General features: G+C 37.2%; 1 protein-coding gene across 1 annotated transcript in view; it reads right to left on the bottom strand.

Moving 5' to 3' along the window:
* NUDT3 (nudix hydrolase 3) overlaps nt 1–5607 on the bottom strand; it is a 20830-nt gene that overhangs the window by 4733 nt on the left and 10490 nt on the right. The window lies entirely within an intron of this gene.

Here is a 5607-nt window from a genome sequence, read left to right as displayed (position 1 = left end):
GAGAAGACAAAAATCTCAGAAAGGAATTTAACAATGGTTTTCAGAGACAACTGTTAAAAGAGACAAGAATCAGTATTTCAACATCTGTAAAAATATACTGTACAAGATGGAAACAGACATGGAAAAACAAGGAAAATCTTTCAAAAGACCTCTAAGCATAGAAGGAGAATCTAACCTCAAACTGGTATACTAAAGGACACCAAGGGCAGATAGGAACCAATTCAAAGATGATCAGACAGAGTATACTGAAATTACGCTAGAACAGAGAAGTCAACATACAAGAGACCCTAGAAGATATTCTCTACTTATAAGAATCTCTAGCACTTGAAGTTAAATCAGCACTCTGGTCATTACCAAGTTGAAAGGCTACAAGAATACCCACAGAAATATGGGAAGCAATAGTCAAGATTATAACCAAGCTATGTTAGAGAATGATACAGCGGTCAACAGATTGGAAGAGATCAATCTACATTTCAATATTAAAAAATGAGATGTAATGGAATGTGCAAACTGTTGTACAATATCTTTAATTTCACATGTAGCAAAATAATGCTTAGGATTATCCAATACAGATTAGAGCTTTATATGGGAAAAATATCAGATGGCTTTAGAAAAAGCAAAGGAACACAAGACATTACTGCTGTTGCAAGCTAAATAATTAAGAAACCCAAAGAATACTAAAAATAAGACACTATGTGTTTCATTGATTACAGAAAGGCCTTTGATTGTGTCAATCACATCAAGATATGGAATGTGCTTAGAAAAAAAGAGGAATCCTGAAGATCTCATTGTCCGCATGAGAAACTTAGGCAGCCACACAATATAGTTAAGCATACTGGCTCCAGAATGACAAAAGAGCAAAACACACACACACACACACACACACACACACACTCCCCTTATTTATTCAACCTATAAACTGAATATATGATTAAAAGAAACTTGGAAGAAGAGGAACATAGTCTTAAAACTGTAGGAAGAAACATCAATAACCTGTACTATGATGATAACTCTATCCTGATAAATAAAACGATCTGCAAGCTTTAGTAATAAAATTAAGAAGCACACTGAAAACATAATGGTACCAGAATTAAATATGAAGAAGACTGAACAAATGACAACAAATAAAATAACCATCCTTAGAATGGACAATGAAGATATTGAAGTGGTGAACAGCTTCTGCCTTTTAGGATCAATCAACAATAAAGGAACAAGCAGTCAAGAAATATGTCACAGACTAGCACTTGGCAGAACAAGCAAGAGAGTCCTGGAGAAGACATTCAAATGCCATGATACCTAAATAGATCAGAATTGTCCAAGTAATAGTATTACTTGGGACACATTATAGAAACAAAAGTTGAGACTTTGAAGAACAGGCTATTGACACTTTTGAATTTTGGTGTTTTTTAAAAACTCCTAAGAATACTGTGGATAGCCAAGAAAACAAGTCAATGGATTATTTGTACAAATCAAACCAGAATTCTCACTCAAGGCACAAATGACCAGGCTCAAATTACTTTATTTCTGACACATTATCTGAAGGCCTAGTTTCTAGAAAAGGCCCTAAGGCTTGGAAAGGGGGAAGGAAAAAGAAGAAGAGACTGACCAGCAGCAAAGTGGATGGACTCAGTTACAGTGGCAAAAGATACACTATTAAAAAGCTTGAAAGACAGATTGTTAGAGACAGATTGTAATTTTTTAAAAAAAAAAACCTACATGGTCATTAGGAGTTGGCAGTGATTCAATGTCATATAATAATCAATCAGAAAATAAAGCAATATTTTTCTTTGGTAAAGATATCATGAAATTTTTTAACAGAATAATGTTATATTGTTTTTATATTTTTATATTAATAATAAATACAGCATTATAAGATTTCTATACATCTAAAATCTCTTCATGTACTTGCTCTGTCATTTAATCTTCATTCCTTCTCTCTACATAACCAAACTACCTCAACCTACTTCTTTCATATTGGTCATTCACTTTTGTATTCAGTAATCAGCAACCATTCATTGTCAACTCTGTTTTTCTTGTTTTACCCAAACACCTAAATATCCTATTTTTACTGGATTCAGTTTATATTTATATTTCTCCTGAATACCCCGCTCTCACTTCTATATATAAAATGATGCAGAAGCATGATCTCATGTACAGTGATTTTTAACTTTTTTAAAAAAACATTCCTTTTTGCAACAAACTACATGTTAACCACCACCTTACTGACTTTATATCTTAAAATTTCTCCATCCATTTTCCTACCTCTTGTAAGATACACAAATTCATTTACATGTTCCAGTTTTTCATCATTTGTAAAAAATGTTGCCACTTCACTTACTTGATGGACACAATTATCTTGATCAATGAGACATTAATTTTCAGATTAACATTTGCTGTAAATAAATATTTTCAATAAAATGCTGAAGAGCAAAAGGATGGCCTGGACAGATCTGCAACCATAAGTCCCCACAATTCCTTCCCACTGTAATTTTGCATTCACTACAATTTCTTTCCCTTTGTGAAAGTAAACAATAACAGCATTCCTTCAGGCATATACACTTTAAATGTCATATAGCAGTGGTGGCGAACCTATGGCACGGGTGCCAGAGGCGGCACTCAGAGCCCTCTTCAGCTGGGTTTTATAAAATCTTTTCGCTTTAGGCCTTCGCCACCATGCACAAAAAAAAAGGTTCAGTCAATTTCAACTTCTCGCGGGAAAAAAAAAGATCTTGCAAAGTTGGAATTGATTGATTGAACTTTTTAGTCCCACCCAATCTGCTGTTACCACTGCAGCCACGCCCACCCAATGGGCCACACCCACCCGGCACCCGACGATGCATAAGTGGGTTTTGGGTTGCAGTTTGGGCAACTCGATCTCTAAAAGGTTCGCCATCACTGTCATATAGCAACTCCATCAGCAAACAGCATCTGTATTTTAACATTTCTCCAAGTGCAACATTACCATTTTTAAACATATTGCAGCATTTACAACTTCCTTTTCCATCATTTTTTTTCTTGGATATTAACATAGCATTCATTTTAATTTCATTTTTCAATATTCCAGTATCATTCCCATTCAATCTCTAAAATACTGCCTTCATTTCACATCTTTTATTTTTAATTCAATTCACTTTGTGGCATGTTTTTTAACCCCAGGGTCAACCCCTACTCTGTTTCATACTTAACACTATCATACTTTGCAAACCACAATTGTTGATTTCACAGAACATGCTAAGTCAAAACCAAATTACCTACCTAAAAGCTTGGAATATTCCTCTTCCTTTCTGTCCCCCTCCCATATCTACTCTCACATTCTCCGTGAACATAGAGCCATATATTTTATCCTTACTTAAGATGCTCTTTTCCAATATATATGGGCCTATGCTCTTGATTCTTCACAAAGGAATGCCTCAAGAAGACTTTTAGATCACTAAATATGTTCTACTTTATATATCTGCCCAGGAGATGAAGCAATTTTGCAAGAGTTGGCGCAAACAAATCAGTTCTGGGTTAAGAAGGAAGCCCAACCCTCTAATCAGCAGAACCTGAAGTTGAGTCATTTTATACAGGTAGTCCTCGGTTAACAATTACTTGGTCAGCAAACGTCCAACTTTACATTTGACTTTACAATGGTGCTGAACAAGTGGTATTTATGACTAGTCCTTGAAGTTTGATTTGTCCCAGCACCCCATGATCACATTAGCAACCAGCTTGCACTTACAACAGTTGCAGCTTCCTGTAGTCATGTGATCATCAACAGTAACTTTCCCTGCCAGCTACCCACAAGGGATTCCCAGGGATCTCATACTCCATAGCGCACACTCAGGCCACAGCACCGCCTCCCTTGTCCACCTGCACTTTGACCTTGCAACAGCATCCTCTTCCCAGGCCACATACACTTATGCCTTGAAGCAGAACCCCCTCCTCCAGTCAGCTGCTCTTGTACCTCAAAGCAGCACCCACATGCGCTCATGCTTCACAGCAGCACCCTGTCCCCAGCCTGCACACAGCTGCATCTCAAAGCAGTGCCCTCTTCCCATCCCACACAGTGCTTCACAGCCCCAGCTGCACACACTCCCACTATGCAACAGCACCCTGTCCCAGCCCACCCATGCCTTGTAGCAGCCCCATATTCCCAGCTTGCACACATTCATGCCTTGCAGCATCCTTTTCTCAGTACACAGTTGTTCAATGCCATAGTATCCTCTCTCCAACCCGCATGTATACATGCAGGACCCAGCCCATTTCATTCTGCAGTATTTAACTGTCCAACTGCTTGCATGTCAGCTACCCAGAACTTGCCACTTCCTGCTGGCTTCTCCAGTGACTTTGAAGGAAGTCAGCTGGAAGGCGCAGTCACATGTGGTCCTCATTTAGCAACCTAGAATACTTGCTTAACAATGGCAACGAGGACTGTCAGTAAGAGATGCAGACACATGACATTTTGCTTTATCACTGCATTGCTTAAATGATGGAAATTCCGGTCTCAATTACCATTGTTAAGCAAAGGCTACCTGTAAGGGGAAAGCCACCAGTGGAAAAACAATGTCCACCCCTTCTTCCACTGCTAGTTGGGGGTGGGTTGAAGAACATGGCTCCTGGATGATAATTACACTTGAAAGTAAATTTGTCAGGGTGAAAAAACGAGGTCCACACATGAAAGTTCTAATTAATTGATTTATTACTACAGCCTAAGAACAGTAATCTCACATTATCAGTTAGCAAATGGATACAACTAAATAAGCATTAACAGCATTCAAGGGCGATTGGACTTCATTATTTTGTGGCTATGTAACAATTCTAAACTGATGCCTCATTTAACTCTTCCTCCTGGCTCTGCCAATCTCTCTACTACAAATTTTAACAAAAATGTCTGTTTTTCTTCTCCCCATTATATCCTCATGGCCAAAATAATTTAATTTTCAGGAGGAAAACATGGACTATATATGTTCAAAAATATACTTCTGAATATTAGATATGGAGAAAAATCTATCTCATTTGTGGTCTCTATTTGTCAACCTCCCACCTACAGTCATCTGGATGATCAATACTAAAGATGTCATACTAGACAGTTTTTGGCCTGACCAATCAATATACTGGTTATGTTCACTATACTATCTTCTGAATTTAGGTAAAGTGATATCAAATTTATACAGACTTAAACAGGTTTGGGATATCTAAGCAACTAGAGTTTACGATTTTTATTTATTCATTCTGTACATTAATTTGGTATATCACCAATTAATGAAGTCCCTCAGTGCTTCACAACACAAACCTAATATAAAATCAAAACATTAAAAGAATAAAAACAAGCAAAACCAGTAAAATTAAAATGTCAATATTAAATAGCTTATCTAAAAAGGTTTTAAGAGTTATTCTGAAAGATAACAAAACTATTAGACTCAATTCTGCAGGGCATAAATTCCAAGAACTTCAACAATAATAGTATAGTCCTGAGTCACTACCAAACGAGCTCACTTCAATTGTTTAAAAACTTGTTCAGAAGATCTCAATAAGTATGGAGCACAAAAAGAAAGAGGTGCTCTAATAAGATAGGGCAGAGGTCCCCAACCTTTTGGGCACCAGGGACCGGTTCCGTGGAGAAAA

The sequence above is a fragment of the Protobothrops mucrosquamatus genome, unplaced genomic scaffold, assembly GCF_001527695.2.
Source record: "Protobothrops mucrosquamatus isolate PMUCROS unplaced genomic scaffold, P.Mucros_1.0 scaffold1128, whole genome shotgun sequence".
NCBI lineage: Eukaryota > Metazoa > Chordata > Lepidosauria > Squamata > Viperidae > Protobothrops > Protobothrops mucrosquamatus.
This window is presented reverse-complemented; position numbering and strand designations above follow the sequence as displayed.